The sequence below is a fragment of the Phocoena sinus genome, chromosome 6, assembly GCF_008692025.1.
Source record: "Phocoena sinus isolate mPhoSin1 chromosome 6, mPhoSin1.pri, whole genome shotgun sequence".
Classification (NCBI taxonomy): Eukaryota; Metazoa; Chordata; class Mammalia; order Artiodactyla; family Phocoenidae; genus Phocoena; species Phocoena sinus.
Genome location: NC_045768.1, coordinates 77,800,189 through 77,826,476, shown reverse-complemented (window position 1 = coordinate 77,826,476; position 26,288 = coordinate 77,800,189). Strand labels below are relative to the sequence as shown.

The window sequence follows — 26,288 nt, the reverse complement described above, 5'->3', positions numbered from 1 at the left end:
GAACTTTAGCCACTGGGGACAGACACCAAAAACAACGGGAACTGCAAATCTGCAGCCTGTGAGAAGGAGACCCCAAACACAGTAACATAAGCAAAATGAGAAGACAGAAAAATACACAGCAGATGAAGGAGCAAGATAAAAACCCACCAGACCTAACAAATGAAGAGGAAATAGGCAGTCTACCTGAAAAGAATTCAGAATAATGATAGTAAAGATGATACAAAATCTTGGAAATAGAATAGACAAAATGCAAGAAACATTTAACAAAGACCTAGAAGAACTAAAGATGAAACAAGCAACGATGAACAACACAATAAATGAAATTAAAAATACTCTAGATGGGATCAATAGCAGAATAACTGAGGCAGAAGAACGGATAAGTTACCTGGAAGATAAAATAGTGGAAATAACTACTGCAGAGCAGAATAAAGAAAAAAGAATGAAAAGCACTGAGGACAGTCTCAGAGACTTTTGGGACAATGTTAAAACTCACCAACATTCGAATTATAGGGGTTCTAGAAGAAGAAGAGAAAAAGAAAGGGACTGAGAAAATATTTGAAGAGATTATAGTTGAAACCTTCCCTAATATGGGAAAGGAAATAGTTAATCAAGTCCAGGAAGCACAGAGTCCCATACAGGATAAATCCAAGGAGAAATACACCAAGACACATATTAATCAAACTATCAAAAATTAAATACAAAGAAAACATATTAAAAGCAGCAAGGGAAAAACAACAAATAACACACAAGGGAATCCCCATAAGGTTAACAGCTGATCTTTCAGCAGAAACTCTGCAAGCCAGAAGAGAGTGGCAGGACATATTTAAAGTGATGAAGGAGAAAAACCTACAACCAACATTACTCTATCCAGCAAGGATCTCATTAAGGTTTGATGGAGAAATTAAAACCTTTACAGACAAGCAAAAGCTGAGAGAGTTCAGCACCACCAAACCAGCTTTACAACAAATGCTAAAGGATCTCTAGGAAAGAAACACAAGAGAAGGAAAAGACCTACAATAACAAACCCAAAACAATTAAGAAAATGGGAATAGGAATGAACATATCAATAATTACCTTAAATGTAAATAGATTAAATGCTCCCACCAAAAGACACAGACTGTATGAATGGATACAAAAACAAGACCTATATATATGCTGTCTACAAGAGACCCACTTCAGACCTAGAGACACATACAGTCTGAGAGTGAGGGGATGGAAAAAGATATTCCATGCAAATGGAAACCAAAAGAAAGCTGGAGTAGCAATTCTCATATCAGACAAAATAGACTTTAAAATAAAGACTATTAGAAGAGACAAAGAAGGACACTACATAATGATCAAGGGATTGATCCAAGAAGAAGATATAACAATTGTAAATATATATGCACCCAACATAGGAGCACCTCAATACATAAGGCAAATACTAACAGCCATAAAAGGGGAAATTGACAGTAACACATTCATAGTAGGGGACTTTAACACCCCACTTTCACCAATGGACAGATCATCCAAAATGAAAATAAATAAGGAAACACATGCTTTAAATGATACATTAAACAAGATGGACTTAATTGATATTTATAGGACATTCCATCCAAAAACAACAGCATACACATTTTTCTCAAGTGCTCATGGAACATTCTCCACGATAGATCATACCTTGGGTCAAAAATCAAGCCTTGGTAAATTTATAAAATTGAAATTATATCAAGTATCTTTTCCAACCAAAATGCTATGAGTCTAGATATCAATTACAGGGACAGATCTGTAAAAAATACAAATACATGGAGGCTAAACAATACACTACTTAATAACGAACTGATCACTGAAGAAATCAAAGAGGAAATTAAAAAATACCTAGAAACAAATGACATTGGAGATACGACAACCCAAAACTTATGGGATGCAGCAAAAGCAGTTCTAAGAGGGAAGTTTATAGAAATACAATCCTACCTTAAGAAACAGGAAACATCTCAAATAAACAACCTAACCTTGCACTTAAAGCAATTAGAGAAAGAAGAACAAAAATACCCCAGAGTTAGCAGAAGGAAAGAAATCATAAAGATCAGATCAAAAATAAATGAAAAAGAAATGAAGGAAATGATAGCAAAGATCAATAAAACTAAAAGCTGCTTCTTTGAGAAGATAAACAAAATTGATAAACCATTAGCCAGACTCATCAAGTAAAAAAGGGAGAAGACTCAGATCAATAGAATTAGAAATAAAAAAGGAGAAGTAACAACTGACATGGCAGAAATACAAAAGATCATGAGAGATTACTACAAGCAACTCTATGCCAATAAAATGGACAACCTAGAAGAAATGGACAAATTCTTAGAAATGCACAACCTGCCAAGACTGAATCAGGAAGAAATAGAAAATATGAACAGACCAATCACAAGCACTGAAATTGAAGCTGTGATTAAAAATCTTCCAACAAACAAAAGCCCAGGACCAGATGGCTTCACAGGCAAATTCTATCAAACACTTAGAGAAGAGCTAACACCTATCCTTCTCAAACTCTTCCAAAATATAGCAGAGGGATGAACACTCCCAAACTCATTCTACGAGGCCACCATCACCCTGATACCAAAACCCGACAAGGATGTCACAAAGAAAGAAAACTACAGGCCAATATCACTGATGAACATAGATGCAAAAATCCTCAACTAAATACTAGCAAACAGAATCCAACAGCACATTAAAAGGATCATACAGCATGATCAAGTGGACTTTATTCCAGGAATGCAAGGATTCTTCAATATATGCAAATCAATCAACGTGATACACCATATTAACAAATTGAAGGAGAAAAACCATATGATCATCTCAATAGATGCAGAGAAAGCTTTCAACAAAATACAACAACCATTTATGATAAAAACCCTGCAGAAAGTAGGCATAGAGGGAACTTACCTCAACATAATAAAGGCCATATATGACAAACCCACAGCCAACATCATCCTCAATGGTGAAAACCTGAAAGTATTTCCACTAACATCAGGAATAAGACAAGGTTGCCCACTCTCACCACTCTTATTCAACATAGATTTGGAAGTTTTAGCCATAGCAATCAGAGAAGAAAAGGAAATAAAAGGAATACAAATTGTAAAAGAAGAAGTAAAACTGTCACTCTTTGCAGATGACATGATACTATACATAGAGAATCCTAAAGATGCTACCAGAAAACTACTAGTGCTAATCAATGAATTTGGTAAAGTAGCAGGATTCAAACTTAATGCACAAAAATCTCTGGCATTCCTAAACACTAATGATGAAAAATCTGAAAGTGAAATCAAGAAAACACTCCCATTTACCATTGCACCAAAAGGAATAAAATATCTAGGATTAAACCTACCTAAGGAGACAAAAGACCTGGATGCAGAAAATTGTAAGACACTGATGAAAGAAATGAAAAATGATACAAATAGATGGAGAAATATACCATGTTCTTGGATTGGAAGAATCAGCATTGTGAAAATGACTCTACTACCCAAAGAAATCTGCAGATTCAATGCAATCCCTATCAAACTACCACTGGCATTTTTCACATACTAGAAGAAAAAATTTCATAATTTGTATGGAAACACAAAAGACCCCGAATAGCCAAAGGAATCTTGAGAATGAAAAACGGGGCTGGAGGAATCAGGCTCCCTGACTTCAGACTATACTACAAAGCTACAGTAATCAAGACAGTATGGTACTGGCACAAAAACAGAAATATAGATCAAGGGAACAGGATAGAAAGCCCAGATATAAACCCAGACACATATGGTCACCTTACCCTTGATAAAGAAGGCAGGAATGTACAGTGGAGAAAGGACAGCCTCTTCAATAAGTGGTGCTGGGAAAACTGGACAGGTACATGTAAAAGTATGAGATTAGATCACTCCCTAACACCATACACAAAAATAAGCTCAAAATGGATTAAAGACCTAAATGTAACGCCAGAAACTATCAAACTCTTAGAGGAAAACATAGAACACTCTGTGACATAAATCACAGCAAGATCCTTTTTGACCCACCTCCTAGAGAAATGGAAATAAAAACAGAAATAAACAAATGGGACCTAATGAAACTACAAACTTTTGTACAGCAAAGGAAACCGTAAACAAGACCAAAGACAACCCTCAGAATGGGAGAAAATATTTTCAAATGAAGCAACTGACAAAGGATTAATCTCCAAAATTTATAAGGAGCTCCTGCAGCTCAATAACAAAAAACAAACAACCCCATCCAAAAATGGGCAGAAGACCTAAATAGACATTTCTCCAAAGAAGATATGCAGACTGCCAACAAACACATGAAAGAATGCTCAACATCATTAATCATTAGGGAAATGCAAATCAAAACTACAATGAGATATCATCTCACACCATTCAGAATGGTCATCATCAAAATATCTAGAAACAATAAATGCTGGAGAGGGTGTGGAGAAAAGGGAACACTCTTGCACTGCTGTTGGGAATGTGAATTGGTACTGCCACTGTGGAGAATAGTATGGAGGTTCCTTTAAGAACTAAAACTAGAACTACCATATGACCCAGCAATCCCACTACTGGGCATATACCCTGAGAACACCATAATGCAGAAAGAGTCATGTACCAAAATGTTCATTGCAGCTCTATTTACGATAGCCCGGAGATGGAAACAACCTAAGTGTCCATCATTGGATGAATGGATAAAGAAGATGTGGCACATATACACAATGGAATATTACTCAGCCATAAAAAGAAACGAAATTGAGCTATTTGTAATGAGGTGGATGGACCTAGAGTCTGTCATACAGAGTGAAGTAAGTCAGAAAGAGAAAGACAAATACTGTATGCTAACACATATATATGGAATTTAAGAAAAAAAACTGTCATGAAGAACCTAGGGGTAAGACAGGAATAAAAACACAGACCTACTAGAGAATGGACTTGAGGATATGGTGGTATGGACATATATACAGTACCAAACGTAAAATAGATAGCTAGTGGGAAGCAGCCGCATAGCACAGGAAAATCAGCTCGGTGCTTTGTGACCACCTAGAGGGGTGGAATAGGAAGGGTGGGAGGGAGGGAGATGCAAGAGGGAAGAGATGTGGGAACATATGTATACGTATAACTGATTCACTTTTTTATAAAGCAGAAACTAACCAAAAAAAAAAAGAAAAAGAAAATTCCTGATAAGGCAGAATAAACTTGTTTCCCATTAGACCATAACAAATATTTTATCCAGTGTTGTTGCACCTGAATCAGTGGTGTCAATTTTTTTCCCATGTTTTCAGATTATTGTCACTGAAAATATTTGATAAACTATTATGATATATGTCCATTTTAACATCTTAAGTTAAGAATTTCACTGTGCTGGAAAATAATGACCTTTAAGTATGAAGATAGTATTTTGATTATAAAGTAGAACATTTCTGCTACCTCATCCTTTAAAATGTTGCCACATTCATTAACTTCTCAGGTTATAGAAAGCACATAGAATCCATTTCTTATCCTTAAATATGTTTATATCTACAATGCATGAATCAGATATTGATGAATGTAATAACTTGTGGAGTTATTTAAACATTAAAATTTTCAAGTATCACAATGATTTAAAATCAACCAGGAGAATACTCCCTCAAAATATTGTTTTATGTAATTTTCTGGCCATTTCCATAATAGCAAAGTAAAAATGTTTATACTTTATTAAGAAATTAAAAGAAAATATTTCACTTCTGCTGCTCCTTTGAAAACACCATTATTAGTGCTCAAATAAAGTGAGAAAACTTTTAATTTGGGTGGGGGTGAAATCCCTTATGAGTAAAATTATCAACTATATCTCAGTTTTATAAAACTTATTTTGAAGATAAAGAGATTACTTTGGTTTAAAGTATTACAAAATATATTATGTTACAGGAAAAGTGAAATTTAAAGTTAACATTATTAGCAAATTGAACTAACATAAATCACTCACCAATGTATTTTACTCTTTTTAACAAATCCATAATATGGAACACAGTTTAGGAGAGATGTCCTTTTTCCAAAAATTGGTCAGGTTTAGTTTTGAATCACTAGGCAAACCACACAAATCTTTGAGCCTTAGGGTCTTCATCTACAAAATGAGAAAACTAGACTAAATGCACTTTAATATCCCTTCCAGCCTACAAATTTATGTAGCAATGTTATCTTACGTAATCCTTTAAGGAATGAAGATTTCAAGATATATAAAGCTCCCCTTTAAGTTGCAAACTTTACCTGAAGCATTTACAATAAATGCATTATGATACTTAACTGTCACCCTAAAATAATATGAGATGACAGACAATCTCCTAAGTTCTGCCTATCGAAGTGGCTGATTGATTGATCAGCACACAGGGATTTCTGGACCTTGGTTCCAATTCTCTGCAATATTGGGAAGAACTCTCTGAAAATGAGGACACCAGAACCTTCCCTGTCCCTGTTTCACTGTTTTGAAGACAAAAGAGATACTATGCATCGAAGTATATACAAAAAAACAACAAATCACTGTAAGAATGCAAAGAATTATTATTGTGGTGACCAATTTTGACTTTCTCTTGATGGAAATATCTGGATATTATATAAAATATATCCTGTTTTAGAAGATTTGTACATTTATGGCTCAAATCTTTCAATTAATTTGACTATTCTGTAGTCATTTTGTTTCATTTCTAATTTGCTGCTTTATTTCCTAATTATATAGGGCTTGATACTCTGTTTCTCCCAGAGTCTAGAAGTTTGAACTTTTAACAGTTAAAGACATACACCTACAGATCTCTCTGTCACTCTGGCAAATTTGGTATCACCATTCACTTTAAAACAATGGCCCCCTAAACTGGGAAAGGTTTTTTTGTTTATTTTTGTTTTTTTGAGATTTCTAAGCTCCAGCCTGAGGTATTCTGATTCAATATGTCTGGGCAAGACAGGAAAGCTCTGCTTCTCAAAATCCCCCCCAGGTAATTCTGAAAAGAGTTAATTTGGCAACTACAATTTTGTCCTCAATTTGTAGCTGCTTCTTATGTTTTATAACAAATGTAAAATTTTCCTCTGACTTTGGTCACAAGCACATTCAGAGAAAATTTTTAAATATCTGTAGAGAACTACCTGTAACAATTTTCTGCAAGAAATTTTGAAACATTATATCAATGGTAGAGCTAAGACACTGCAAGAAGATGGTGAAAAGTGAGTGGAGTTACCCTTAGGAGGAAATTGTTTTCTGTTTTGTTTATAGTCATTCACTGGTCAACAGAGACTATCAGAACAGTTGTCATCACTAAATAAAACATGGAAGATCTCTATATAACAAAAAGGTGGCTACATAGTTAATCAGCATTATTGAGAAAATGTTTCTCACAGGCTTAAATGAAAAGTATAAAAGAAACTGCACAGTTTCCTGTAGAAATTCAAAGATTTTCATGCCTCTGGAGTTTACCACAAATAAGACAAAAAAGTTAACCAAAACCACTATTATAGAAAAATAAATTATATTAACTCCAAAAGTATAAGTATAAAATAGGTACAACTTCATCTTTTGGGGGGGTTAAAGCATATATAGATTTTACATTCTATTCATTCTATGCAGAATAGTTAATTATGACAATGAGCCATAAAATGTTCGGTACCAAGAATCAACACCACTTCTTCCAAACTTAATGCAAAACCACATTTGTTTTTTCTAGGAGTCCTAGAGTCTGTAGCCACTGCAGAATGTCTTTATGTGCTTTGGTTATCTTCTTGGCAGACACCTATCATGAGCTTGATGGTTGGTGTTGACATGCTTCCAGGCAACTGTGTTGTATGCTGGGAAGTCTTATATAGATGAATATAACTGTTCCATTACATTCTAGGAGACATAGCTTAAGTTCTCCTTGAAATATTGTACAAGATATCATATGGGCAGTCTATAACCTAAATCAGCCAGGGTGCTACTCCAAATATCACCACAGGAGGCTGGAATGTAAATTAAATACAATATCTAATTACTTAATGTGACATGAACTTGAAAAGAAGAACTTGGCTACCTTTGTCAGTAAGGAGTTTCATGATTGCTCCCATGCATTCTTGAAAAGTTCAAACCCCATGTGAGAGAGATGGGTGATCTATAAACCACTTGTATTGGCTGTTCTGGTGATTTTATGTTTGGTTCAAGTTTGTTTCAGAAGAGGTAACATAATACAAACCACACAGATTCTAGCAGTTTCATAGCCATCTTTAATAACGTTATCTATTTTGCAATTTGCATTAAAGCTTCCATTTCATAGATATGAAATTATTTTTCTGTTGCTACCATACAATTAAGAATAGTGAATTGAGTAACATCCAAAGTAAAATACAACTTATGCAGAAATATCCAAAAAGTTCTGAACATTCTGGCTAGTGATGGGGATCTTCCCGAAGCTCTCCTTACATTTAATCACACTTGGAGCCATGCCTACTTCCTGTTATCTCTTCTAGATCCTTATCACCTTGACTGTGAAAAGATAAACGTTTTCATCTTCAGCATTTTCATCCTTGAAAAATCAGGCAATTCCTGAAGACTCGATTATAGTAGCTCTGTAACTGTTGAGCTGATGGTGCTCTGAGATTATCTAAAAGAAAACATTTCTGTAATTATCTTCTCCAGTCTATCAGGCAGCCCTTGCCTCAGAAATGGGAATGAAGTCTCACCTTCCATGGATCTGATGGTCAGAGAAGAAGCATGAGTACAAGTCCAATGGACTGGATAGTACACTGGGTACAGGGCCAGAAGGAAGAATACAAGTTGCTGGGGCCATCTCTTGGGCATAGAGATTCAGAAGGCACAGCCTGGCGGCACCTCCAAGGTCCCTGCAGCCTCCATGTCAGCAACCTGCCCCTGCAGCCCAAGCCCCAGAGGTTTGGTTGCTGTCCATTTTCAACTAAGAATGTGTCCAGGAGATGAGCTTATGCTGAAGTATTTTGGCGTGAGCTATATGCCTCATTTTCAGAGTCAGGGAAGGTGTTCATTTTCCCCAAAACATGAATTCTTAGCAGAGAGAATCCTAAAATGAAAACCAGTACTATTACCAAAAGACAAGGGAATAGATGAGAGGTTAAAACAATTTATGCCAAAATGAGGAACTGATTTGCAATGGAGCTGAATATAGAGTAGGGGCTAATCACAAAACAGTTTTATTTTTCTCCTACCAGTGCCTGAAAACACACTCTGTAGTATCTAGCTTATCTCCCTCTGGAGAGCATCTTGGTCAGATGTCCATCCACTCTGTTACTATATCAGGGCAGTCCAAGTCAAAGGTTCAACTTCAGCCTGACCTACTGCTCTTCCCTTCTTGATCTGCTCAGGCCTGACAATGGCTTGTAGACTTACCTGTGGGAGAGGGAGGTATCATCTTGATTTTATTTTCTGTTTAATTAAGTTTTCTACTCCTTCCCCCACTGCTCTTATGCTTCTGACCATCTGGAATTGGGAGCATTGGAAGAAGGTCTTGGAGGAAGAAAGGCAAATGCTTTATGTGTCTAGTTTGTTTGTTTGTTTAATGTGGCTCTTGTTGCCCTTCATCATGGGCACTGTCGAAAAGTTGACTTTCTTTTTCAAAGTCCATTTTTGTGTTTGGAACATCGTCCTTCCCTGCTCCTCTGCAGGGATCTTCACACTGTCCTCTTCCTTGACTCTTTGATGTATCCCCTGCACAATCACATGCATCCTCTTCCATCTCTTGTCCGGCAAACAAGAGATGGCAGAAAAACCTAGCATCTTTTTGCTAAAGCCCTTCACGTCATTGGCCAGCCCTCTTGGGTGAGTTGCTTTTAAGACTGCCAAGTCTCTGATAGTACTTAGCCCTTGCTTAGTTTTCTTGCCTTATCTGGCTATAATAAGATGACTTCAGCCAATCTTCTACCTTCAAAATTATGCAGGCAGGAGATAGCCACCAACTTCTTGGTTGGCTTAAAACTCACATTTCTGGGATTTTGCATTTATTTAGAACTCTTTTGCATTTATCTCCAGTGGCAGCATAAGGACTAAGATTTGCAGCTCAACAAGCATCCAGTCCAGAAATAGGATGCCTTCCCTCCTTCTTGTAGGTAGCCCAAGTTTTGGGATCCCTTCACTCAGCTTTAGTTAATGGGAAGGGAAAGGAGCATTCCCCTCCCCTACCTGGAAGGAGGGGAAAATTCACAACCTCTTATTTCTGTAAGTATCTTCCAAAGCAGGTTTTCTCAGTGTCTCCAGTCTAATCTAAATATTGTTTGGAGACAAGTAGTGATAGTGCCTACACTGGTTGTAGCAGTCTTTAGAATGCAGAGGTTCATGCTACACATTCTCAGCTAAAGAGTTTTAGGCTAAATTCTGAGACAATAGCAGTTTAAATAAGAAAGGTAGAATAGGGGATAAATTTTCTGATTTATTCTGCCACCCACTTAGTATTACAATAGCCAAACTAGAGAGCTTAATATTCTTTTCCCTACCATGCCCATTTTTCTATTGGCAGATTTTTAAAAAAGGTGGACCGAGAGAAGGCTAAAAGGAATGAGGAGTACTAAATATATAACTGCTCCTATTATCCTACCTTCTGAGATTCAAGACTCTTGGTTCATGAAAGGTTAACCACATTCTGTGATAGCAATATAGAACATGTGTGATTTCCTTTTATCTAAAAATAGAGTTTTCTAAAGAATGTAGAACTATATTATTATTTTACTATTTAATCCTGTGATCAGTGAGATTCTAAAGACCTGAGAACTTTCTCAACACAGGAAACATAAATCAAGGGCTTACATTTAATATCCCACAAAGCAGAAATAATCCTACATACACACACACACACACACACACACACACACACACACCACACACATACACACACAAAAGAAAAAAAGAAAAAGCACTCTTATAGATGTAGTACATTAAGCAGATACACATAGTATTTCTCTTCAATGTGAGCCATTGAACGGGTGGGAACCATGATTTAATAAGCTTTGTTTTAAATCATCATTAGATAGAAGACACCAAAAGCAAATGTGCAATCTTATCAAATACAGCAACAGAACTTGAGCTTAGCCATTCAATACTAGAGGCACTGAAACTCATAGAATATAATTCCATTTTGATTATGTGCACTGATAAACCAATGTAAAATTGTTTTCAATTTATACAGATAAAATAGATTTTCTTTTAGGTGGAACTCATCCCAATGATAAAATAACATTTAATAAAGAAGAGAAAGGGCTTCGTTGGTGGTGCAGTGGTTAAGAACCCGCTGCCAATGCAGGGGACACGGGTTCGAGCCCTGGTCCAGAAAGATCCCACATGCTGTGGAGCAACTAAGCTCGTGCGCCACAACTACTGAAGCCCAGTGCCTAGAGCCTGTGCTCTACAACAAGAGAAGCCACACAATGAAAAGCCCGCGCACCGCGGCGAAGAGTAGCCCCCGCTTGCCACAACTAGAGAAAGCCCGCGTGCAACAACAAAGACCACAAGGACCCAATGCAGCCAAAAATAAATTAATTAAATAAATATTTTTTTAAAAAAAAGGAGAGAACGAAAGATTTAAATACTATTATGCCTGAATAGAAGAACTAAATGTAATCTAATAAATTATTTATTAAGAAGACACTGGTAATTAAAATTCCAAACCCGATATGCTTTTTAAATATTAGCTGCTTTTAAAATAGTGTGTGTCCTGGGAATATTTTGCATTCAGATATTTTTAATATTAATTTTAATTTTTAATATTAATATTTAATTATTTTTTAAGATCATTGACTATTATGACAAGAAAAATGATATGATTCACATTACGGTGTTTATGAAAATTAAAAATATAGTGATTACTGGAACACATCCTTTATTTTTATGGAGAAATTCATTATTCCCTAATGCATCTGGAATGCAAAAAAAAAAAAGCTTTTTCTTTTTTAATTAATTAAGTCAAGGGTTAGAATTTCTTTACTTTGCTCAGTTTGTAGAGATGGAATAAGGCTCTTAAATTAAATGTCCCCAGAAATAGAAAAAGAGTTGAATTATCAGATAATCATAAAAACAAGCTCCAAAAAGGGATTGTACAGTTAATAGTCTAATCATTTTGATGAAGAGTGCACTTAATTCTTAACCACATTTCTACAGTGATGACAACTAATGGAAAAGCAATTACCATGTTAGAATTATTCCTTCACTTGCTGAGTCTGACCCTTTATGTTTCCATAGGGAATCCAATGGGGTTTGTGATAAATTGAGGTGGGCAAGTACACTTTCTTTGAAGCTAATTGTATTGCCTCATTTACCAGCATCTAGCACAATAATTATCTGACCAAGCATTCTTTGTTATGAGCAATATGTACAAAATGTGGGTGATCGATAATAACTAGAAAACCGAACTGGCAAAAAGAAATCATTATACATGAGTTGGAGTTATACTCAATTGCATAATAAAGTATTTCTACAATAAAACTTGTGTTAGTACAAAGTTCTGTACAAATATGAAGTTGTACTGTAGTGATAACATTTCAGAAAATCAGAAGAAAATGTATCATTATTTTTTAATGTTAAATAATAAAGCAACCCTCCCCATGTAATGATATGAGTTTTCAAACACATATGGAATCAATTCCTCCTTAACACTGTGTAGAACATTTCTTGAATAGTAACTGTTCCTAAAGAACAGTTCATAAGACAGAAAATCAGAAATCAAATTACCATATATATGGAATAAAAAGACTTGCTTGCTCTCCTTTTTCTGTATTTCTGGGGGATTTGAGTGGGGATAAGGGTACCTATGTATGAAGCTTGAAAATGAAGAGGGGGATTTTCCATAATCCAGGCTGACTCCATCCTAGAATAGTAGATGTGAACTTTTGTAATAAATTAAAAGTAGGAAGGATAAAGTTATATTTTGTTAGCATAAGAACATAAACAATCATCCCAACCAATGTCATCAGGCAGTATGAAACTCACATTATTTGGGGGATATTTGATCCTATGACTAAACTCATTTTTTATCCCCCTTATCCATTCATTGAGATTCTAAACTCTCCTGGAAAACATCCAAAACTAGGAAATAAAACAAGACAGATACGTAATAGAACAAAACGATTGACAGTCTCAAAAGCCTGGAGGGCAGGAGGCAGATTCCAGACCAAGATGCCTAGGGTAGCATGGGAAGAAAGAAGTGATTGGAAAGAGGGTGATTTGAGGTGCTGTGCCAGTGATGGTGACTGTAAATCTGTCATACCCACTGAGGAACGACTGGGCTGAGAAATAGGATATTTCTCTCATCCTTCCCATTTTCTACCCAAAGTGGATTCTTTTTAAACTGCACAAAGCAATGTGAAACTGAAACAATGAATAGTGAATGAATACTGAATAAATAAATAGAATAATGTATTTTTCTAGAATCCGTGTGTGACAGTATATTAAGAACTCTCACATTAAGGAATTACCTGTGATTGGAAACATAATTTATTCTTTTTCTCTTTCTATCCGTATAAAAGCAGCTCAAGGTTGTTCTTACTGGAACTCTTAGCACCAGTGTGTGCGTGTGTGTGTGTGTGTGTGCGCGCGCGCGTGCGCACGTCAAGAGAAACAGGATGCCATAAACTATTGTCAAGTCACTTCACATGAATTATTCTCAGGCCTTTCTTTCTCTCCCAAATCCACTGACTTGAGGCTGTGAACAGCCTTTATTTACACCCCTAAAAACGTGAGGAAAGTCACCCTCTAGGAGTTGAACCAAAACCTAGTGAAGTGTCTGGAGACTGAGATATTGAATTAACTTCTGATTTTCTAGTTCAAAACATTTTTTATGATTTCATTTGGCCAGCTCCAAATGGCACATCAAACACTATACCTTTATTTTTACTTTAGCTTAGAAACATTTTTTTTTTTTTGGTCAATTACTAGTCCGTGAGCTCTTTGTGAAATTATTGGTTAATGTTCTGATTACTTCACATATAATTCAGTGACTTTTTATGGATGGAGAAGGGAAAAATAACCCCACTCAACAAAGGGTTCTTTTTTTTTTAGTGATTAGCTTTCACATGGCAGCATCCTTCTTGAGTTATACCAAAACAAACAAACAAAAAAAGGTTTTTGTTTGTTAGTTTTGGAGTCTCACTCTTCTGTTAAGAATTTTAAAACTGTCAACATTCATTCATAATGCATATGAATCTATTATTGGTGAGTACCTGAACAGTCTCAGACTATAAGACACAGCTAGCTCCGTCTCTGAAGTATCAGTTACCCGTGGTTAAGACAAGTACATTGGGGTCAAGTGAACCTGGATTCAAGTGAAAGTTTCACCATTAACATCAAGTACAATGTTGGGTAAACTCTAAGCCTCATTTTTTTTTTTCACTTGTAAAATGAGAATACAACATCAACCTTGTCAAGATGTTGTAAAGGCAAAAAAAAGAGTCTTTTAATTAATTTCTCTGGTAACTTTTGCAAGGTCACCTGCTCTCATTTGTACAGACTCTTAGCTCAGAACATCGTAAATAGAAAATGCTTTCTGAAAGAGTGTATGTGAAGGGAAAGAAATTTAGTGTATGAACTTGAGAAGTTGGTGATGGAATTTTTATATGTGTTTGTATTACCAGTTCTCTGGATTGTCTTTCTTCATTAAAACAGTTTCATTTCCATTATGTCTTAAAGCATTTCCTTAGAATTTCTAATCTAAGCCGGGCATGATTTGCTAGCACTTATATTCATTTTTGCCTTTATTTTCCTCATTTTTTGTGGAAACTTGGGAGAAGAAGGGGGATATTTGGGTGATACTACTCTGCCATGTTGAGCTAGAAGTCTCAATTTATTTTCTAAATTAGGTAACATATATCTGTCCATTTCCTTGGATTTTGAGTACAGTTGTAATTTCAATTATTCCCTGCCCTTGAAAGCTATCAGAGCTTGCAAGCAAGATGACAAGACTTCACAAAGAAGACCCTCTGTGGTAGGCTCCTATGTTTCATGAAATTTACCCATCTTGCCAGAAATAAATTGTGGGATTTTTTTTCAAAAATGGAATCCAATGCATATATAAGGATATACTGTAGCAGTTAAACCTCCAATTGATAAAATATGGATGTTTGATCATTAAAAGTTGAATGATGGACATGCATTCCAAGAGGAGATTTACCAGGTAAAAAGCAAATCTTTAACGATAATAATAATAATATCAGTAGCCTTAATTATCCCTTCGTAATCAACTATACTCCAATAAAACTTTTTTTAAATTCCTTTTTTTTAGTCCTGGAATTCTATCCTTTCAGATTCTAATAAGTAATCAATACAATTGATCAGCAGTCCAAATTTCCATAAATGTATTTAATGCCTCATATGTCTAAGTCTTTGTGCTAGACAGTATGAAGAATATAAATAGGAAAGGATGTAGCTCTTGTGTGTATAGAGTTTACAGTCAAAGTCATAGAGCTGGGTATACCAAATGCAGTACTTCATAAAAGGAGAAATTAATAAATACTGAATGCATATTTACTCCCAAAGCCATTGTTCTCTCTCTATTTCACTGAAATGAATATAGGGGAAGAAATGAGCCAAGAATTCACGGAAACTGAGACAAATGCAATAGGTAGAGATGCAAGACACAGAAGTGTGTAGAGAAATAGGTTGTATAGGTGTATCCGGGCAGGAATCTGAAGACCATTATAGAATGAGAGGGACACCTGCTGACTATAGGACAATCAGGCTTGTCTTTGAACTGCTTCTAACTTCTAACTTCCTTCCCTGTGAAAGGGAATATACACTCTTTAAAAGATCAATGTTACACCTTAAATATACATATATGTAGCATTTGAGCTCTAGGAATAATACCTTAGTGTGCCATTTTATGCTGTAAGAGCCATAAATGTTTTGAACTTGACTCAGAGGTGAAAAGCTCTCCAGAGAAGCTTTTAAATGTTCAGAGTTGAAGACATGTTTTTCCTCTCTCTAAAAGTGAACAAAAATCCCAAGGGAGAGAAACCAAAATAAACAAATCAGTAGGAGGGTGGGAAAAATAGTGGACCAGGTGGTAAGATGGTGTTAGGAACCTGGCAGTTTGATAAATTCAATTTTCTGAGCAGACACAAGAGAGAGTAAGAATGAAAGGAGCAGGCCAGGGAGAGCAAGCTTCAAGAGCTATTATAAAAATATATATATAAGCAGAGGAGTGTTTATTATAAAACTAATGGAGCTTAATTTTAAAGATTCTTTTTTTCTGTTGTCTCCTTCCAGGGGCCTGGGAGGGTCTCTAACGATGTGTTTATGTGATAATATATCTTGAAAAATTTAGAAAGCAAAATAAGTTATTTTTACCAAAGTTAGTTAAGATCACTGTCTCTTTCCTCTCCAATTTATGCTCTGTGACAGGTCCCTTCCTATCAATTCAGGCAGCTTCAGTATGGCCTCAACTGTTACTGGGATCTAGCTAGAGGTAGGCTGAGTTGCAGATTTTTATTTTAGAAGGATAGTATCTGATTCTCAGTTACTTCTTTGTAATCAGTTAACTTATTTCTAGCCCTCTTGCTATAGCAATTACATCCAGCATCTTCAACCACCTATTGAACCAACTGAGTTTTGTTTCCAATTTTTTTTTATAATTTTTATTGGAGTATAGTTGATTTACAATGTTGTGTTAGCTTCAGGTGTACAGTAAAGTGAATCAGTTATACATACACATATATCCACTCTTTTTTAGATTCTTTTCCCATATAGGTCATTACAGAGTATTGAGTAGAGTTCCCTGTATTATAGAATATGTCCTTATTAGTTATCTATTTTATATATAGTAGTGTGTGTATCTCAATCCCATTCTCTCAATTTATCCCTCCCTCCCCACAATTCCCCCCTGGTAACCATAAGTTTGTTTTCTACATCTGTGACTCTATTTCTGTTTTGTAAATAAGTTCATTTGTACCATTATTTTTAGATTCCACATATAAGCGATACCATATGGTATTTGTCTTTCTCTGTCTGACTTACTTCACTCAATATGACAATCTCTAGGTCTATCTATGTTGCTGCATATGGCATTATTTCATTCTTTTTTTTATGGCCAAGTAATATTGTATTTAAAATTTTATTTTATTTTGCTTGAAAAGGGTCCCCAGAATTGTATAAGCTTCATGACCCACAAAACCCTGGATGAAACATAATTTTTGTAATGGAGATGTTGATCACTGACTTGGAGGCAGAAAATAGATCCCAAGAAATACATGTGGTAAATAAACTGATATAACATGAGAGTATTAATAACTCTGGGTTGGGAATGAGGAGACCTAATCTCCTACCTCAGAACTGTTTAATAGTCATAATAATTTCATATAACAGGAATAATAATTTCATCTCTTCTGTAGTATCTGTAAAAAGGAAATGGTTAATCATGATTCCCAAACACCCGTCCTTGAATTGGTAATAAAGTTTGAATTCATAATAACGTTTTTAAGGACAACTCATTCATTCACACCTGAATAGAATGGTCATTGAATATCTACAATATGTCAGAGACTGCTAGGTACCAGGAACACATGGACTCTGCCTTCCTGTAGCCGAGAGCCTAGTTTTTTTGTTTTGTTTTGTTCTTTGTTGGTGGGGCTGGAGTGTGGAAGCATTAAACAAATAATCATGGAAATTCATACAAAATTACATATTGTGTTTAAGTACTGTGACAATAACATAGACACAGGAGTGTAAAATAATTAACTTCTGAAAGAGATTATTTAAGGCTTCTCTAAGAAAGTGTCATTTAAACTGAGATATGGATAAGCAGGAGGTAAGTCACGACAATGAGATTAACAGAGGAGACGGAGAGTTTATCAGGCAACTGGCAAAGCACAAACAACATCTTGAAGCGGGACAGAAACACAGCTCAAGAAAGCAGTGGTCTCCACATTTTATTTTGATCATGTATAATCGGATTAAAAAAGTTGACTACACTACAATATATGTTTGTTATTTATTTATTCATAAATAGTATACACACACTATAGTTTTTATATTTTGTGTATAATACAAAAATACAAATGTTTAAATTTCAACATGAATGGTACAGAAACCTTTCCACCTTAGCACTACTAATTTGTAATTTAATTAAGCACTGTTAATCAAGTGATGTGACTAGATTATGCACCTTTACTTTTGAAAATCTTGGCTTAATGCTTTGTAATATAGTAATTAAAAGTCTTTGTTCTATGGCCAGTTTATTTTGATGACTAATTTTAATGGCTTTAAATTATAGCTTTAAAACGTAATAATCCACAAAAGAGCAAATCTAAATAAGAAAATTGCATGGTTAGCTAAACTTACCAAATTATGACTTTGGTTTTTCAACACATTAACCAAGTAAGCAAAAGTTTTTATTAAAAATTGCCCAGCAAATTACAATTTTTTGCCATCAGTTCCGGGTAAACTAATCAGAGTGTTTTTCAGTTTTTAACGAAGGAATCTGAAATCCACAGAATTCTTTACTAAAAAATTCTAAGAGATATGAAACCTTGTTTCCATGGACATGAAGTGTGCAGAGATGAGAACATTTATAGATGATGCAATCACACAACTTTCAGCCTGTATATCGTAATGATGGAAAGAAACACTTCCACATATTTGTCTTCCAAAAAGCTCTATCCGTCAAAAGAGTTTCTTTAAAAGAAAGTATCTTAGCTCTTTCACTTGTTAAAGTTATCACGGTTACCTCAAATAGATTAGGCAATTTTAGTTCCAAAAAAATAACTAGTAGGTTTGAAATTGAAAAGAGCCATATGACAGAAAAGATAAGCTCATTTTCCGAAAAGGAAAACTTCAGAATTTGTCTTTAAGTACAACAATTCTTCGAAGAATTTTACCATTGTTAACCAGCAAAACTTTGGACATTAGAGATTTTTATAGTTGTGGCTCATCTTATTTCCAAAGGATTATAAACACTCTATTCTATAAAGCATTGTTTTTAAAAGCCACTTCAGTTTAACCTTAGTAAAAGAGCAAAACTATTTTTAAAAGAAAGCCTGTGCTACATGAACTGCAGTGCTTTAAAATACTCTGAAAGGTGACAGAATAGCAAGGGTGAACCCATTTAGCAATCCAAGTTTTCAAGCACCCACTCTTTCCCAGAGAGCTCCTCCATTCTCTGTGATGGTTCACCTTCTGACAAAAGTAACAAGCAAGTAATTCTTATTGAAAATAGCAGTGAAGTCCACTTTTATAACTTTGTACATGAATATTAAAATAAATCATAATACTTTCTCTATTACCTCAATGTAATATTATCTTGGGACCCCCTTTGTCTTTCTTTACCTCACTTTGTAAACTCCTACTTTAGAGGAACCAAAACAAAGTCAAGGAGGCTGGAGGGCAAAAAGCAAGGTGAGTGAGAGACAGTGCAGGGGCCAGATCCTGCAGGACCTTGGAGAGCATGTTCAAGGTCACCTCATGAACAATAGAAACCGCAATTAACAATACGCTGGAATTTTTTGGAAGTGGAAATGTATTTACCAGATCATCCTCTATTCTCTGGTTGTATCATCATTAGTATTAGAGTTTGGTGTTAACTTTTTCAAATAGGTTATAATCATGGTATTTTCTTTTAAATTTTATTTTATTGTGATAAAAACACAACATTAGACCTACTCTCTCCATAAATTTTTAAGTGTCATTATTGTTGACTATAGGTATAAAGTTATAAGGCAGAGCTCTATAGCTTATTCATCTTACTGACTGAAACTTTATGCCGCATTGATTAGTAACTCCCTAATTCTCCCTTCCCACAGCCCCTGGCAACCACCATGCCACTCTTCGATTCTATGAATTTGACTATTTTAGATACCTCATGTAAGTGGGATCATGCCATATTTGCTTTTTGGTAACTGGCTTATTTCACTTAGCATAATGTCCATACACCACATTTTCTTTATTCATTCATTTATTCATGAAAAGCTGTCCAGTCTTGTTTTCTTCCACCTCAATGATTGTTGCTATTGTTTTAAAATTTTTTTTTTTTTTTTTGTGGTACGCGGGCCTCTCACCGCTGCAGCCTCTCCCGCTGCGGAGCACAGGCTCAGCGGCCATGGCCCACAGGCCCAGCCACTCCGCGGCATGTGGGATCTTCCCGGACTGGGGCACGAACCCGTGTCCCCTGCATCGGCAGGCAGACTCCCAACCACTGCGCCACCAGGGAAGCCCTGTTTTAAAATTATAATGGTCTGTGTAATCCGAATGTCTGAGAACCACTGGTCTATATAAGATCTATGATCCCTTTACATAAAATCTATGGTCACTTTAGTCTCTAGAATTCTGGGATTATATACTTGAAGAAAAAGATGGAAGTCCACTATGAAAACAAGCCAGGGCATTTTTGTTATTGTTTAAGAATAGAAATAAACTGTCTTTGTATAAAATGGTTACCTATAATTAAAGATGCCACAGAGATGTGTCCCAAGGGTTTGGACAACGCATAGATTATATAGCTCTTTCCAGTCAGTTTCCTACCAGCTATTATACTGGATATATTATTAAGCATCCTTCAGCAAGTGTGCTGATAATTACTGGAAGATTTTAGAAAACCATAAAGTAACTATATACAGGCACTCTTCAGAGATATTGCAGTTTAAGTTCCAGACCACCACATAAAAGCAAGTATCGCAATAAAGTGAGTCAGCAAATTACTTTTTTGTTTCCCAATGCATTTAAAAGTTATGTTTTACACTATATTGTAATCTATGAGTGTGCAATAGAATCATATCTAAAAACTGATGTGTATACCTTAATTTAGACATACGTTATTACAAACAATGCTAACCATCATCTGAGCTTTCAGCAGATCATATTCTTTTTGCTGGTAGAGGGTCTTGGCTCGTTGTAGATGGCTACTGACTGATCAGGGTGGTGGCTACTGAAGGTTGGGGTGGCCGTGGTCATTTCTTAAAATAAGACAACAAAAACTTTGCCACGTGGATTTGACTCTGCCATTCACGAATGATTTCGCTCTAGCATTCAAGGCTGTTTGATAACATTTTATCCACAGCAGAAGTTCTTTCAAAATTGGAGTCAGTCTTCTCAAGCCCTGCCACTGCTTTATCAACTAAGTTTATATAATATCCTAAATCCTTTGTTGTCATTTCAATAATCTACACAGCATCTTTATGAGTAGTCTCCATCTCAAGAAACCACTTTCTTTGTTCATCCATAAAAAGCAACTCCTCATTCCTTAAAGCATTATCATGAGATTGCAGCAATTCAGTCACACTGAATTAGACTCCACTTCTAATTCTAGGTCTCTTGCTATGTCTACCACATCTGCAGTTAATTCCTTCACTGAAGTCTTAAACCCTTCAAAGTCACCCATGAGGGTTGGAATATACTTCTTCTAAACTCTTGTTAATGTTGTTATTTTGAGCGCTCCCTATGAATCACAGATGTTCTTAATGGCATCTACTTTACTTTTACTTTTCATTCCTTTACTTTTCAATGACTCTGCCCCGATCCATCAGAGGAATCACTGTCTATGGCAGCTGCAGCCTTATGAAGTGTATTTCTTCAATAAAAAGTCATGAAGTCAAAATGACTCTGATCCACGGGCTGCAGAATGGCTGTTGTGTTAGCAGGCATGAAAACAACATTAATCTCATTGATCTCATTGTAATTTCCATCAGAGCTCTTGGGTGACTGGGTACATTGTCAATGGGCAGTAATATTTTGAAAGGAATCTTTTTTTCTGAGCGGTAGGTCTCTCAAGAGTAGGCTTAAAATATTCATTAAACCATGCTGTCAATATGTATGCTGTCATCCAGGCTTTGTTGCTCTTTATAGAGGACAGTCAGAATTCAGAATCAACATCATTCTTAAAGGCCCTAGGATTTTCAGGATGGTAAGTGAACACTGGCTTCAATTTAAAGTCACCAGCTGCATTAGCCCCTAACAATAGAGTCAGTCTGTCCTTTGAAGCTTTGAAGCCAGGCATTGACTTTGCTAGCTATCAAAGTCCTAGATAGCATCTTATTCCAATATAAGGCTGTTTTGTCTACAAGATGTTGTTTAGTGCAGCCACCTTCATTAACACTCTTAGCTGGATCTTCTGTATAATTTGCTGTAGCTTCTACATCAGCACTTGCTGCTTCACCTTGCACTTTCATGTTCTGGAGATGGTTTCTTCCCTTAAACCTCATGAACCAAACTCTGCTGGCTTCAAACTCTTCTTCTGCAGCTTCCTCACCTCTCTTAGCCTTGAATTGAAGAGTCAAGGCCTTGCTCTGGATTAGGCTTGGCTTAAGGGAATGTGGCTTGTTTAATCTTCTAGCCACACCGCTAAAACTTTCTCCATATCACTAATAAGCCGATCTCACTTTCTTATCATTCCTGTGTTCACTGGAGTAGCACTTTTAATTTCCTTCAAGAACTTTTCCTTTGCATTCACAACTTGGCTTACTGTTTGGAGCAAGAGGCTTAGCTTTCAGCCTGTCTCGGCTTTTGACATGCCTTCCTCAATAAGCTTAGTCATTTCTACCTTTTGATTTAAAGTGAGAGACATGCAACCCTTCCTTTCACTTGAACACTTAGAGGCCATTGTAGGGTTATTAATTGACCCAATTTCAATACTGCTGTGCTTCAGGGAATGGGAGACCCCAGGAGAGGGAGAGAGTTGGGGCAATGGCTGGTTGGTGAAGCAGTCAGAATACACATATTTGTTGATATAGTTCGTGCTTGTGGCACCCCACCCCAAACAATTACAATAGTAACATCAAAGATCACTGATCACAGATCACCATAACAAACACAAAAATTTAGAAATATTGCAAAAATTATCGAAATGTGACATGGAGACATGAAGTGAGCAAACTGTTGGAAAAATGGTGCCAATAGATTTGCTAGACACAGAGTTGCCACAGACCTTCAATTAGTCTAAAACACAATATCTGCAAAGTACAATAAAGTGAAGCACAATAAAACAAGGTATGCCTGTAACATACTCTAGAAAAAAAATTGAAACATCAAATACATTTTTCAGGTTTAGCTTCACTTGTCAGAAAAGATATTCAAGGTAAAGTGTTTCATGACGTCATTTTCATTTCACAGAAACAAATATAGGAACCAGTATGAACTGTCTTTATTTTTTATGAGTGCCTATGTTTATATTAAACTGTGATTTTCACAAAGCTTTTCACAGTTCCCATCACAGATTTTCCACAAGCTGTGTCATGACTAAAATATAAACCCTTAAAATTTTAGAAGGAGCACAAATCTGTGGAGCAAAGAAATTTTTAAAAAGATGAAGGTGTGTATTATTACCAGGTACACTAATAAAGATATGATAGGCCATTTCTGGACAAATAGCTAAAAACCCAGAGTAAGCTGTGAGCCCTACTAATGCATTCCATTCCAACTTTCATTTTTTAAAAAGCCATAAAAGAGAAAAACACTTGTTGTCTCCTATCCAATTATGGACTCAGAAAACAGTATTTGTTAACTTTAGTAATAAAATACTTTAAACATGCTAAATAAAAATTCCTTTAAAATATTTAGTATTTTAAAAGTAGTAGTGTGTTTGATTGGCATACAGTTGAAAATCTTAAATTCTGTTACAAAAAAGTCCTTGAATGCTATATTTTTTCCAATGAGTTTGTAAACACAATAGAATATAGGCATTAGTTTTTAGGGGAAATGAATACATTTTTTTCTTAACATCACTAATGCAACTAACTAAATTCAAATTACCCAGTTCATGGATTATCCTCAGTGTTAAATGTTCCATTTCACAGGGAGATGAATTATTAATCTACTCAGTGGTAAACTCCATAGTTCTCTTTAACCTAAATTTCCCTTTTTAATTGAATGTTTCAAGACATTATAAATATATGGCTAAATATATGGATATGAACAAGTATATCTATGAAAAATTATCTAATAAGCAAATCTCAAATTCTGTAACATTTCATATTTTACATTTTTAAAAATTCAGATCCACAATGACAAAGTCTTACAATTATATGAAGCTGGGACTGGCACTAAAGAGAAGTTATGAAAATTAAGGAACAGAAATAATTTTTACCAAGGAGAACAGACATTTAACTGCTGAGTTTTTAAATAGTTTTTATAGTCTTAATATAAAACTGATCTTGTCCTGGGATCATCATATTTTTTCCCAAATGTTTAGGGATATTCTCCATCTAGTTCCAAACAATACTAAAGTTTTCCTTCCATTTGGTTATATTGATCTTCATTGCTCCTGAGGACAGTATTTTGAAGTACAATTGAGTGAGCAATGCTGCTTGAGGACTAGAAAATTGCTTAGTAGTAAATTAAGTCTTATTCAAAGCCAAGGAATTTTAGCAATAAATAGGTTAAATTTCCATTCTTGATTATGCCAGCATTTGAAGCAACCAATATTGATGCCTGTAAATATAATGTATTACCAGTAATTGTTAATGAAGTTGGATATGCAGGCTATATAATTTATAATAATATAATCTCGGAATTCAATCCCAGTAGAGAAATACTGAGGGCACTTACCAACAGATGTATGATGCCTCTCTTGTTCTGGGAATCGAACAGCCTGTTAAGTTCGGTCCATGTTTTAAAGAATAAATCTCACCACTTAAATGTAACTCTCTCCTTAAAATCAAGAACAATATTTTAATTGCTAAGTCTAGTGACTTCTTATCGATTTTCCTCTTTTTTGGTCTCTCTAAAGGCTCTGGCCCTGTTGATCATTTCCTCCTTCTGGAAATTCTCCTGTCTTCCAGGATGTTACTGTCTTCTATTCCTTTTGCTTCTTTGATCATTCTTTCTCACTTTCCTTCATTATCACATTTTCATCTATATCCCTATCGAATTATATTTTCCCTATCTTTCTTCCTTAGGCCTTAGTTTATGTGAGCTCTATACATTCCACTTGGTGTGTACATAAATGTGGAACTTTTAAGTTATAGGTACACATTTTATAGAATATACTACCTGAATATATTATAGGTAATTCTAATTCAATAGACCCAAATCTTGCCACATTATGTGTTCTCAACAGCTCTTCCTCCTGAGAATTGATTAAAGACATTGCATCTAACAGGGTTTTATTACCTCTTTTTCTAGTTAATTGAAAAAAAATATCTATGCTGTTTATCTCTAATCTTCCCAGACAATCTTATTTCCTGCAAACAAAGTGATTTTTCTGGAATACAAATCTGACATTGTCACACATCTATGTAAAATATTTCAACTGTTCATCAAAATATAAAGGTGATTTCTGAAATCTTTAGCATGGAATTCAAGACTTTTCATAATGTAGGTCTACTTCTCTCCATTTCATTCATTCATTCATTTTTGCCATGTCTGTTATTCTGATAGGCACTAAAAATATGAGGTCATAAATAATATATTCAGTCCTTTCTCTCCTAGATCTTTTAGTGTTCCCCACTTCCAGTCTCCACTGTACCCACAGACTGTTCTACCTTTTAAAATACCTTGATTTTTCATACATCATGCCTTTGTCCCTGAAATGTTTTCTTACTTGAGTGTCCTTTTATTCTTTGCCCATCTCACAGTATCTTACCTATCTTTAAAACTAACTGAAATTGCAGCATCTTGTTTCAAGCTATAGTTTCTCTTATTTATAAGTTCCAATAGAATGTTCTCTAAACTATTGATTAACTGTAATTATTTAATATCATATAGAAGCTAATATATACTATTACTTTAATGTATAGTACTATGTATCATAGGAATTAATAGAAGGTCTTTGAAGTTAGTAAAATTCAGTCTCACATCCTGACTCTGTCCTTTATGATACGTGTGATCCATTGTAGGAAAATTACTTACTCTGTCTGTGCTTCTCTTTCTTGGTATATGAAAATGGCTCACTAGATCTAGTTATATATCTTGATCTAGATGCCTAATCTATGCCTTCATCTCTACAAATCCATTTACTTCTCTAATATGTCATTGGTCAATTCATTCTAATTAAGAAAGTAATTCTGATATGTAGATAATGTATACACTGTTGATTCAATGTATTTTATAAAATGCATACCAATACCCATATATGATTATACCCAGGGCCCTGTCCTCAACATTGTCCACTTTTCTTTATTAAGGTACAGACATTCCTAAGAATGGTTTGGTTAAATAATTGGCAGTCTTTATAATTAAATAGAACATGTGCTTATATAACATTTTAATCAATGACTACCTGACATTAGGCAAGTTATTTAGCTATTCAGAATTTTAGTATCCTAATTTCGAGAATGGAAAAGTAGTGTTATAGTCCTTTCCAGTTTTGAACACTCATTTCTGATTTTCCATAATCTATAGAACTCTGGTTACGAAAGCAGTACTGTATACTAGCA

General features: G+C 35.2%; 1 pseudogene; it reads right to left on the bottom strand.

The window, feature by feature from the left end:
- Positions 1–8,035: 8,035 nt before the first annotated feature.
- LOC116755021 lies at positions 8,036–8,670 on the bottom strand (annotated as a pseudogene).
- Positions 8,671–26,288: the final 17,618 nt, after the last annotated feature.